The sequence below is a fragment of the Notothenia rossii genome, assembly GCF_949606895.1.
Source record: "Notothenia rossii genome assembly, chromosome: 9".
Taxonomy (NCBI): Eukaryota; Metazoa; Chordata; class Actinopteri; order Perciformes; family Nototheniidae; genus Notothenia; species Notothenia rossii.
Window position 1 is genome coordinate 47,357,505 of NC_136907.1, and position 12,880 is coordinate 47,370,384.

The 12,880-nt window shown below is 40.5% G+C and overlaps 1 long non-coding RNA gene across 1 annotated transcript; it reads right to left on the bottom strand.

Moving 5' to 3' along the window:
* Nucleotides 1–5,048: 5,048 nt before the first annotated feature.
* On the bottom strand, nt 5,049–9,004 carry LOC307019603. Its single transcript, XR_013802708.1, has 4 exons — nt 8,838–9,004; nt 8,669–8,700; nt 6,919–7,014; nt 5,049–6,620 (listed from the first exon to the last, which is right to left on the bottom strand). It is a non-coding gene; the product is annotated as an uncharacterized lncRNA (long non-coding RNA).
* Between the last annotated feature and the right edge of the window lie 3,876 nt (nt 9,005–12,880).

Below are 12,880 nucleotides of genomic sequence, written 5' to 3' on the forward strand. Positions count from 1 at the left end.
CTTGTAATGCCTTTTGGACTGTGTAATGCACCGGCTGTGTTTCAGGGTTTTGTGAATGAGGTTTTGCGGGAGTTTTTGAATGTTTCTGTGTTTGTATATCTCGATGACATTTTGATTTTCTCACCAGACACTAAGTCCCATGTTAATCATGTCCGTCAGGTTCTGCAGAAACTGCTTGAAAATCAATTATATGTCAAGGCAGAAAAATGTGAGTTCCATGCAGAAACTGTGTCTTTCTTAGGATGCATAATATCTCCTAACCAGATGCAAATGGATCCTGCCAAAGTCAGTGCAGTTTCCGATTGGCCAACACCAGACTCCAGGAAAAAGGTTCAGCAGTTGCTTGGGTTTGCAAACTTCTACAGGAAGTTTATTAGAAACTTCAGTTCTGTTGCTGCCCCTCTGCATGTTCTGACTTCTCCTAAGGTTCCTTTCAAGTGGACTCCCCAGGCTGACATCGCCTTCCAGCGCCTCAGGGAAAGGTTCACCACAGCTCCCATACTCACCATTCCGGATCCCCAGCACCAATTTGTGGTCGAGGTCGATGCTTCCAATGATGGTATTGGAGGGGTGTTGTCTCTAATATCCAGTGAAAACAACAAGATGCACCCAAGTGCCTTCCTGTCGCGTAAGTTGACGAAGGCAGAGAAGAATTATGATGTGGGGAATAAAGAACTGTTAGCTGTGAAAGCTGCTCTTGAGGAATGGAGACACTGGCTGGAGGGGACAGAACAGCCTTTCTTAGTCTGGACAGACCATAAGAACCTGGAGTACATTAGAAAGACTAAACGCCTCAACTCCCGCCAGGCCAGATGGACTCTATTTTTCAGTAGGTTAAATTTTACCCTCTCTTTTCGCCCCGGTTCCCAGAATCAAAAGCCTGATGCCTTGTCTCGCCTTTTCGAACCAGAACTCCTTGCTGTAGAGCCCAAGACCATCCTTCCTTTAAACCGTATGGTCGGAGCCTTTTCCTGGCAAATAGAGCCGGATGTTAAGCAGGCTAATATATTGAACCCGGCACCTAGCGAGTGCCCAAACAACCTGCTCTTTGTTCCTGTGTCTCTCCACTCTAAGGTCATCCACTGGGCCCACACGTCTGTGCTCTCGTGCCACCCTGGAGTTAAAAGGACTATGTGCAGGATTAAGCAGCGTTTTTGGTGGCCAGCCATGAAGAAGGATGTGCAGGAGTACGTAGCGGCTGGTCCGGTGTGTGCTTGCAATAAAACCTCGTCCCAGGTCAAGATGGGTTTGCTCCAACCGCTGCCGATTCCTCAACGTCCCTGTTCACACATATCTATGGACTTTGTGACAGGTCTCCCCTCTTCCAGAGGCAAAACTACGGTCCTGACAGTGGTGGACCGGTTCACCAAAATGGTTAATTTCATTCCTCTAACTAAGATTCCCTCTGCCAAGGGTACCGCAGAGGTCATGATGACCCATATATTCAGGATCCACGGATTCCCAAATGACATTGTTTCCGACAGAGGTCCACAATTCATTTCAGCTTTCTGGAAGGAGCTTTGCAGACTCATAGGCGCTACTGTCAGCTTGTCTTCAGGTTACCACCCTCAATCGAATGGACAGTCGGAGCGCCTGAATCAGGAACTAGAGACTACACTACGCTGTCTTGTTTTCCAGAACCAGCGACCACCTCACATGGGTTGAGTTTGCTCACAATACTCTTCCCACAGCGGCCACAGGTCTCTCTCCTTTCCATTGTGCCAATGTCCGCTGTTCTCAACCAACGAAGGGGAAGTTACGGTGCCATCGGCTCATGCCTTGATGTCGCCAAGTTTGGGCTGGAGCTCGCCAATCTCTTCTCCGAAGTTCGGTTCGGATAAAGGCTGTAGCAGACGTCCACCGCAGGGCCGCTCCACTCTACAGTCCAGGTCAAAAGTTGTGGCTTTCTACCAAGGACTTACCACTTCAGGTGGCTTCCAAGAAGTTGGCTCCAAGTTTTGTGGGACCTTTTCCGGTGTCTAAAATCATCAATCCGGTGTCTGTGCGCCTACGATTCCCCAGGTCCATGAAAGTACATCCTACTTTCCATGTGAGCAACATTAAACCTGTGAATGAGAGCGCACTTATTGCACAATATTACACCCTCGATACATTTGGACTGGGCCAGAATTTTATTTCATGGATATAACTCACCCATGGCTCGGGTTAGGACAAATGCCACGTACTCCCAGTATTTCCCTCTCAATCGTGAGACCAGACAAGGATGCCCCTTATCTCCACTTATATTCACAATATTTATTGAACCATTAGCAATTAAACTACGAACTGACAACAGAGTTAAAGGAATCCAACGGACAAGCAAGGAGCATAAAGTGTCATTATATGTCGATGATCTTTTACTCTCCATTTCTGACCCTATAAGCTCTCTTCCCCATGCACTTGCAATTATTCAAGATGTTGGTAGTATCTCAGGTTATAAATTAAATGTAAACAAAAGTGAACTACTTGCCATAAACTCTAAAGCCAGAGGAATTTCATTTGAAACATTTCAATTTAAGGTAAAAACTGATCACATGACGTCAAGGGCATCAAGGTTACTAATCTGTATAGAAAGTTATTTGAGGAAAATGTTACCCCCCTTCTTGAACGTACTAAGAAAGATTTTCAGAGGTGGGGGAATCTCCCATTATCGCTAATTGGACGCATTAACCTGTTAAGCCCGATAGACCCCGGTACCGGGGTCCTCCCGCAACATCTTGCAGGAAACAGTGTCTGAGGATATGTTCATTTAATAAACTATGAATGTTTTATATCCATGTAACGGGAAGAAACTCATCTAACTGATCATTTTAATTTTGTTTTAAAAAAACAGACCACAATGCTAACGCTGAGCCTCTGAATTAGCAACGAGCGAAAAATGTTAAGAGATTACTGCACCAAAATTCACTCACGAAACCTTAATATTTATCTTTGCTGCACATCCAACACATCCCTTCACATCGTGAGGTGACACAGAATCGATGGGTGCAGACATTATCACTCAATGATACAAACTTGTGGAGATAATAAGAACAGACATCAAAACATGTGGCGCTAGGTAGCTAAACACGCTAACATGTCACTTGTTTTGCATCAATATTGATACAGGGTACTTATTATATGTTGTAATTTGGATTCATAAAGCTTTTAGTCTACCTTACCATCATCCAAGGGTAGTTTTCACTATAAATAAAAAATAATCTTTGGACGGACACTATAATTTACAGTTTTTTACTATGTTCAATCTGAATTTTCTTTAAAGTAAAAAACATCTATATTGATTCTGACTTTTCTACATCCAACTCACAGGTTTATAATTACTTTGAGAAAAAAGATTATTAATTTAACCCTTTTAGAAGGGAAGATATGGTAATTTGTTCTGGGAATGTCATTTTCTAGCCTGAGACCTGAAAAACAGGCTCAGGGCTAAACAGATTAATGTCGTGAAAAGGAACACCCTACCTAAATTCTTATATTTGTTTCAATGTATTCCAACTTGTTTACCAAAAAAGTATTTTAATACTCTGGACAAATATATTTCTGCATTTATTTGGAATAATAAAACCCCTAGGATTCGTAAAGATTTCCTTCAGAGAACAAAACAATCAGGAGGGCTAGCCCTACCCAATTTCCAATTCTATTATTGGGCGGCGAATGTACGGAGTATGCTCTATTGGCTAAGTGCTCCTTCTACAGAGACACCAGCTTGGATTCTCATTGAATCGGCCTACTGCGGTAAAACTTAATTGCCGGCTTTGCTTGGATCAGCTCTTCCATTGGAATTGTATACCTACAAGAGTAATCCATTAGTATGTCATTCTCTTAAAATCTGGGTACAGTGTAGGAAACGGTTTGGATTACATATGTGACCCGCTCTATCGAAATCAGTCGGAAATCGCAACGGCTCATTTCAAAATAAACGTGGATTTGCGTAAAAAACAATTTTTTCGGGGTTCGGGTGTTTTGTTTGATTTTAAACAAACAAAGTCTTGGCTTTCAGAATATGAAACTTTTATTTCCAAACTCATAACAACAGCCGGTGTTTCTCGTGAGGGTTTTCCCCGGGAAACAAACGCAATACACACAAACGCAAAATTACACAAACACACACACACGTATACACACACACACTCGCGAGCTTCTCCCAGACCAGTAATCCAAAAGAAAATATGTTCCCTGCGTAGTATTTTGATAATTTGCTCCACTAATAATCAATCAGATCGATGGATTCCAGAGAAGAGAAAACTTTGAAGGCCTTTTTCTCAAAATGATGACTCAGTGACAGTCATTATATAATGTGACATATTTCACTTAATATTTGGAGGACAACAACAATCCTGATATCATTAGAAAGCTAGGAATATCTTCTTTCCAGCAGTGAATACAACTCAAAATGTGTCTTCGGGTCAATGCGACTGATTTCGATAGAGCAGGTCACATATGATTTCTATACGATCACCGATTTACTCGAACCAAATGTTCCCACCCTCTGTGATGGATTCTGCTTTTAAGATCTGGAATAATGGGGGAACACGTCGTTTTTGAAGGTCTGTATATAAACAAGGTATTTGCCTCATTTAGTCAGTTGAAAGAAACATTTTGTATTCCACCCAGCCATCTTTTCAGATATTTCCAAATTCGAAATTTCACACTTAGCAAATACCCGCAGTTTCCAAATAAACCAACGGAAACAACCTTAGATAGAATTCTTGAAATAAATGTGCAGAATAGAGGAGTAATTAGGGTATTGTATAATGTACTTTCCTCTATGCATTCTCCCTCTCTTTCGAAAATCAGATCTCAGTGGGAAGATGATCTCGCATTTGAAATAACAGATGATAATTGGCATTCCATCCTTCAAAGAGTTCACTCTTCCTCAATTTGTGCCAGACATGGCCTTCTCCAATTCAAGGTATTACACCGCCTTCATTTATCAAAGGAAAAACTAATCAAATCAAATGAAGTTTTATTTATATAGCACATTTATAAACGATTTTTGGTCGAGCCAAAGTGCTGTACATATAATACAAAAAAAAAAAATAGCAAAGATTTATCCAGGGGTAGATCCCTTATACAACCGATGTAAGTCAGTAGCAGGGTCCCTCATCCATACTTTCTGGACATGTCCAAATCTTCATAATTATTGGACATCCATATTTGATACGTTTTCTAAGATCTTTAAAGTAAAATGTACCCCTTCTCCTCTTACTGCAATTTTTGGAGTCGTCCCGGACGACATTGTCCTTTCCAGACATTATTCAAACGCTGTTGCTTTTGCTTCCCTAATTGCGAGGTGACTTATACTTATGAGGTGAAAGCAGGAGGCGTCTCCCACTCATGTCCACTGGGTGACAAAACGTATGATGTTTCTACACATGGAGAAAATAAAGTGTACTTTGGGTGGCTCCACTTGTAAATGCTATAGGACCTGGCAACCATTTTTAACATACATGGAAAGTTTGAAACTGCCTACTCTTCCCTAACTGATTTTTATTAATAAAAAAATTAAAAAAACTGAATTAGAACACAGATTTTCTATAGTCAACCATGATTAACATGTATCTCGACCTTGTCATATATTTATTTATTTTTTCATTTTTTTACGTGTGCTATGTTTTCAACCATCTGTTGTTTATTATTTCAAAAAATATCTTTGTACAATTAATCTTATCTTATTGTGTAGGGGGGTGGGGAAGTAAAAAAAATGTACAACCTGCAATTTTTTGTCACTGAAACTGAAACTGTATGTGTTGTTTAAGAAAAAGGAAAATAATGTTTAAAAAAATAAAATAAAATAAGAGAATAAAAACAGGCATGAGATAAGTATATTTCATACTATAGGACAGTAACACAATAATATAATTTCAAAGGGGAGTGATTAGTAAAATATGCATAAAGGAAAATAAATCTGTGTACAGTTCTGTTTCACATGGGTGTTGGGAGCTGTATCCATAGATTTAGGAACATGGCCCCGGACACCCCTAGAAGATGTTAGGTCCACCCCCCACTTAAACATGTTCAAATGGATAATTTACTTAACACATTTGCACACTTTTTATACCGTAAACTATGTCCATATGCTTCTGTTTTGGTGGTCGTGCCACAACATGCATGCGCGAGTCATAGGTGGGCCCCGGCACTACACCCCTGGGTATAATGCTGCCAAGATGCCAAGGAAGTGCAGTTTCAACAATGTATGGCTTCTAAATTGAACCAAGACGTGCTAAATGCAAAATGTGTTTTAAAATATTCGCTATTTCAAATATGGGCAAGGCAGCGCTTGCTAGCCACATGAAAGAAAGAGTCATTTCTTTGGTCATGGAAAATCAGGTAGAGGTCATGGAGAAGTCATGGAAATGTCATTGAAGATCATTGGTGAAAAAGTGTATGAACCCTGACTTATGTTCTTTTGGAAACTCAATGTTCAGGGCATAGAGTAGACCAAAAAGGTATACAAATGCAGTTGTGATGTCTGGTAGATCCGAGAGTACAATGGTCTCTTCCAAAACAACAGCAATACTGTTGACCATTTGAGACTGGGTAGGTCCACCATCATCTACGAGAAGAATGAGGACTCCCATCTTAACACCGGCATTCTGCTTTTCTTCCGGATCAGTGTCCTGCATGTAGAAAGCAGATAAGCAATTATTATTTACCAAATAAGGATAATATATAACTGCAAATAAAACACTGGTTTGATTGCTCAGCAATGACAACATAATTACTGTGAAAATGTTAACTGTTCTGTTCTACAACTAGTTCAGTAGTTATGTACCAGGTCTAGTATTTATCCTGAGAATCGGGCTTCATCTTCAAAACTGTTTTATCTATGATTATAGGAATAATAATTACTTACAACTGCACTTGTATGACATTAAATGTAGACTTATGATTAATGGACAACCATACTGTACACACCAGGCATTTCAGGAAAAGCTTTTGTGCACTGTCAAGGACGCATAAGGGCAGACCTTCCAGACACATTCTCATTCGTTGCTGTACTATGTCAGATGTCTGTAAATCAGAAAAAAGAGCTTTAGGATGTATGGTTAAAATGAGTGATTAAAGGGTAATTTCAGGATCCATTTGTGATTTATTTAAAACGGCAAGTCTTCTCTGAACAAAATAACTTTGCAATAGTTGTTTGAACCTGATGGAAGAGAGATTGAATTATTAATTATTAAACAGGACTTTGGTAAACTTTGTGGATGAGATGAGGTAAAAGTGAACTAAGTACCAACATATGATGCTTTTACAAGATAGGACACCCCTTTTAAATATAAATGGATTTGAACCTTTTTAATAACTTTCACATCTATTCTTGAGTTATGAGAAGTGCATTTTTGAGGCAACAGAAAACTTCACATTTGACATTCAAAATCAAAGATTTTTCTAGTAATTTGTCTAGAAATGTGTTTAATGAAATGTTCTAATTATGTGATACTGAATTTTGGGTTATAAAAGGTGTAAACTGTAGTCATCCAGATTAAAACAAATAAATGCTTTAAATAATAAATGTTGTGTCTAATGCACCTACATAAAATATTAGTTTCACTCTTCAAATAGAATTACTGAAATTATTCAACTTTTCCACGATATTCTAATTTATTGAGATGCACCTGTTTGTTTTCTTTAAGGCAAGACACCCCAGGTGAATAGGGGTAATTTTTTTAACTTAAAGATATCAGCTAGACATTTCTCCAGTTAATTACTTACAATAAGGAAATAGTTTTTTGTATTACAAGTTTTCAGAAATAGAATGTTTAAATATGCAAATTATTCATTATCTCATGAAATATGCGCATATTTTAACACATTTCAGGAACCGAAATCTGAACTTTGGATAAAGCCAGGTTCAAACTTGTTTCATTTTGTAGTCATATTAGTATCTAAGGCTTTTAGCGAAGGGATTTTGGATATCTCTTTTTATCACTCCATAAATCAAAAAATACTGTCAACAGCCCTAAAATATCAATTTTCGCCATGTTTTTAGGTATAAGATGTTAATTCAGGCTATGAATGATATAGGAAGAAACCCTTCTGTAAAAGCTTTCATAATATTGATCTGAATAGAACTGGAAGTTTTGGTGTATCTACGTATTACTGAAGTGGAAATTTCGAACTCAGAGTAGGAGAAAAAACTCATTTTGAGAAAACGACCTTTAAAGATTGCTGTGAGGCGCTGGCTAAACTGTCCTCCTCGACGCATTCCGTGAAGGTATTCCATGTTCGGGTTTTTTTTTGTATAAACTTGCTTCGTGCAAGTGACAATTGTTGTCGTCTTCTCTGTGAAAGTTTTTTTCGCCGTTCTTTTGCCATTTTGAGATTTAAATTTCTAGCGGAAAGCTAACCAGGAAGTGTTTTAGCACACCACATGACGCATCTGAACGAATCACGTTGTCAGAAATTGACACCAGCCAATGAGATTTCGTTTCTTGTTTTAAAACTCCTTTGTACTTTCACGATTGGTTGCTGATACAAAGGAAATGACCATATTTGGATCCTATGAGGTTGTGCAGGAGAGACGGAGCTTTCCAAAGATATCTCTGTTGACATGGTGCACACAGCGGTCGCACTACTTTATTTTATGTTAGAATGCTAACTTTTGGTGAATTTAGGAGATATCTACAGACGCAAATAGACAAACTATAGTAGAATAAACACTTACATGTGTATTTTGTACATTGTCCTTCCAAAAGCCTGAAAGAAAACATCAAATATCAAAATAGCACAAAATATCAAAATTGACCAGTGCATGAAAAACGATGTTTTTGCCTGCCGTGTCTCGCCTTAAGAATATTGTAAATGATCATTACGGCAGTAAAGACAAAAGCTACCTGTTCATCAAGAGAATCCAAGAGGTTTTCCATCCCTTGTCCAAAGGCTCCTTTCCTGGCTCTATACAGTTTTATCAGTCAAGGACAGTATTCATCCAAGTAAATGTCCCAAACAGGTCCTTGGTGGTGATTCAAAGGAACTAATAGCAAATCTGTGGTACACAAAAGCAGCATAAAGACAAAAGCATTAATACAATTAATAACAGAAGCCATTTATATTGATGTTGGCATTTAAGTTTATTTTGTTTGGATTAACGGTAATGTACTACTTTGAACACTTGGTGGCAGTAATTATAGACACAGGGGTGTATATATATAGGGGCATAGGTCACAGGGAAAGCATGACACAGGAAGAGTATGGGAAAACTGTTTTTACCAGACGCTGCAGACTGGACGCCGCTACAAATGATAAACGATAACACTGCAAATCATAACTGGTACTGTACAACTCAAGAGAATAAAAGTCAAACTAAACTATAGTCTCTGCGTAAAATCACTTCCACAACTCACCTGTGAATAATGGAAATGGCCACTACAATTACTTATATTGTTAATCACTGTATCTTAAAAAAAACTTAACCCATTTAGAATTCACATTAATCTAATGTGTAATTTGAAAAGTTTTGCCAAAAAGACCTGAAACATTTGTTGTCATAATACTACTGTTAACTATCACTTACACATCAGCACTGAATAATTCACTGGATGACACTAAAAAGCACTAAAACAGACAATAGATAATATTTCAAACGAAATCTGTCTAGCCTGTTCTTGAAGAAAGAGAGCAGGCCATCTCTCCTGGATCTCCGTCGCCATCGCTTGAACCTCAACAACTTCCTTTCTCCTTAGGGAGAATGTGAGGTCCATCTTGCTTCGTATGAGGTCCATGTCTTTGCTTCTGTTCTTCATTTGAGTCACCATTATACCTCTGTGCTCCTCAAGTGAGTCATCGTTGTAATTTTCTGGATGATCAGGCACATGATTAACTTCACCTCTTTTGGCTTTGGTCAAAGTAAATCCACCATCAGCATCCTCACCCCTTCCCCTTTTACGGTTCACGCTGACCTCATTACATCCCGCCTGCCGCAGCTTAGAGCGGTAATTACCAAGTTTGAACTTGATGCTCGTTGTCCACCCTTGATGTCCTGTTCCACTACCGGGCTCTTTAAGGCAAGGATATTTTCTGACAAGCTCAGAAGTAACTGTCTCTATCTGATATTTATCAGGGTACACTTTCAAAGCAAACATTGCTTGTGCAAGCTTGTCTAAAATGTCAATTTTCATGTCTCTTGTTACACTAAGAGCTTTTCCTATTTTTTCAAATGTCTCATTGCCCTGACGGAGCTTTAACTTTACGTCATATGCAAAAGACGGGATGGGAAATGGAGAAGGCCATTCCGAGATGCTCCGCATAGCGTTAAAAATAATTGAAGATGAGCTGTGCGAAGAGGCTGAGGAGCTGAGACTTGCTGTATTGAGCGAAGAGATGGAGGATGCTTGCGATATTGTTGGTGATCCGTCTTCATGCCAACAGATATGCAGGATGGCTCTTTCGGCAGGCAATTCTGAAATGTTCATTAAAGGACATTTGAATAATATGTTGTAGGGCAATACCTATATAAGGTATATTTATACGTTTTCTTTTTCAAAATACCAAACAGATCATGCATTTTAGCCATGCCTCATTTCGCTCTATTTTCCTCTCCTCCACCCTGTCTTTGCATGCGCTGCAGCTGACCACGCCCCCCTGCAAAGGAGGGGGCCGAGCTACGAGCTTCATGCATTACCATGCTGTTACCATGCTGTTACCATGCCACGGCAACCTCTCATTCCCCTGATTGGTGGAGAGTTGGTCATATAGGCGGAGCTCCTCGTCAGTGACGTCAGACTATTTTCAAATCTGTATCAGTCTGTATCAGATCCGTTGCAGCACCGTTTTTAGAGATTTTGGGAATGGAGGAAAAGAGAGGGTTGTGTTTTCTGACACTTGGTGAGTTCCCTGACACACCGGGGACACATATTCATGTATAAAAGACGTACAAAGGTGCATTTTGCATGATAGGTACCCTTTAAGTTGCAAAGTCCATTGTCGAAATGTGGATCTTCATACTGTATGGAGAAATCACCTTTGAGTCCAAGTTTTTCCCGTAGTTGAGTTTGCAGATCCTCAACAGATTCAGGGACCTCTGTCAGCTGAACTTTCTGGATTAGTCTTGGATCTATGATGACACGCAGCGATAAAGCCTGTGAAGACAAAAAAAGAAACCCCAAGTTGTGAATGGGCTGGCAACTTAGCTACCATGATAAACAGAGCGCTACGTTACAACAGCACTAAGATGATACACATGTTCAGAAGTCAAAAGAGAACCAATAAGACACCAATGTCACACGCACACACAAACCCACCCATGTCACACACTCATACACATGTCTCAAATACACACGCACGCACCTTTCACCATTATCTAATCTTCCAAAAATAATGTCGTCCAATATAAACAATGATTATCCACATCCATATTACATACCATCACTTTCAATGTAGCAGGCACGACCTTGGGTCACCATCAACTTTCCTCCTACTGGGTATACAGTCAGTGGATGGTAATCGTTAAAATCCTCTGGATCCAGGATCTCTGCATCAGTGTAGTCGCTCTCAATAACTTCGTAAGACCTGTAGTGTTCTATGTACCAAGAGGAGAGCTTCTTAGTTGCAAAGGAAACCTTCTCAAAGGTTGCAAAAGCCTCCTTGAACTCGCAAACCACTCAATAAAAAAACATATTCATAACTCATTTTCGAATACCTGAATCATTTCGTATATTCAATTAATCATTCTCATCCCTAATATGCACCATCGTATATTTTTCAAGCTAAAAGCCGACCATGTTGCTGACAACACATGTCCATGTTAGCATACCTTTGCAAATCCGGCAGTGGCTCAGTCAGTAGGGGCTTGGTCTGTGCGTGCGTGATTTGCTCCCAGAAGGAGAGGTGAAGTTTTTGTTTGTGAATCTCTATTTTTTTGTCCAACTTATAGTTTTTGTTTGTACAACAATTAAGGGCAGGTTGGCAATGTGGGGGGTTCTGCCTGTCTCGGCAATCAAGAGAATAGTGTGGCCCGGCACAGAGGTTTGCAGACGGGACAAGGTTCCTGCGGGTGGAGTTCAACAAGGAAGTACGGTCACTTCCGTACTCAACTAGATTTGATACTCTCGAGGGTCCGGAGTACTTCAGGGTGATCCATGATAAGCAAATACCGGTCTGCAGGATGTGAATAAAGCCAGGGCATTTATATAAAGAATGCCCTGAATTCAGATGTTACAAATGTGCAAAGCAGGGATACTATGCCCGGGACTGTATGGCTCGGGAAGAGGGGGCGAGTGGAGCCAGGGGGAGAGAAAGTGCCCAGGCGGATAAAAAAGCTGAGAATGAAATAGAGGAAGAGGAGGGTGGAAGTCAGGAAGAGAATGAAGAAGAGGGTAGAAGTGATGAGGCTGGGAGCAGTATAAACAAAGATACTGTGGCTGCTGCTGCGAAGAGAGCCGCTGGTACGGCTGACGGTGGAGGAGACGGAGGGAGGAAGAAGGGGAAAGCAGACGACGGAGGTGCGTGTAGCAGCGGAGCTAATGCTGCTGCTGCTGTTCCAGCTGCTGAGGATGTTGGACGGGCTGAGAGAAGTGGTGAGGGTGTGGCTGAAACTGAGGCGGGATGCTGAACCTGATCCTGATGATGGAGGAGAAGCTGTCAATTGGAGGAGAGGAGGAGAGGGAGCAGGAGAAGGAGGAGGTGATGGTGGAAACGGGGGATAGAATGCTGAGGGAATGGAGGTCTGTTCGGTCGTGTCTGACATGGAGGAGGGAGGAGACTACGAGGACGTTGAATCAGATGGACAGGAGGTGGAGATGGCGGGACCTCTGGAGGGGAAGATTGTTGGTGAGACTAATGCTGTGAAAAAGAGCGGCGGAATGAGGAGAGAATCCAGCAGGCTAAATGCAAAGAGGAAAGCAGAGAAGGATAAAGAGGTGGAGAAAAGACGGGTGAA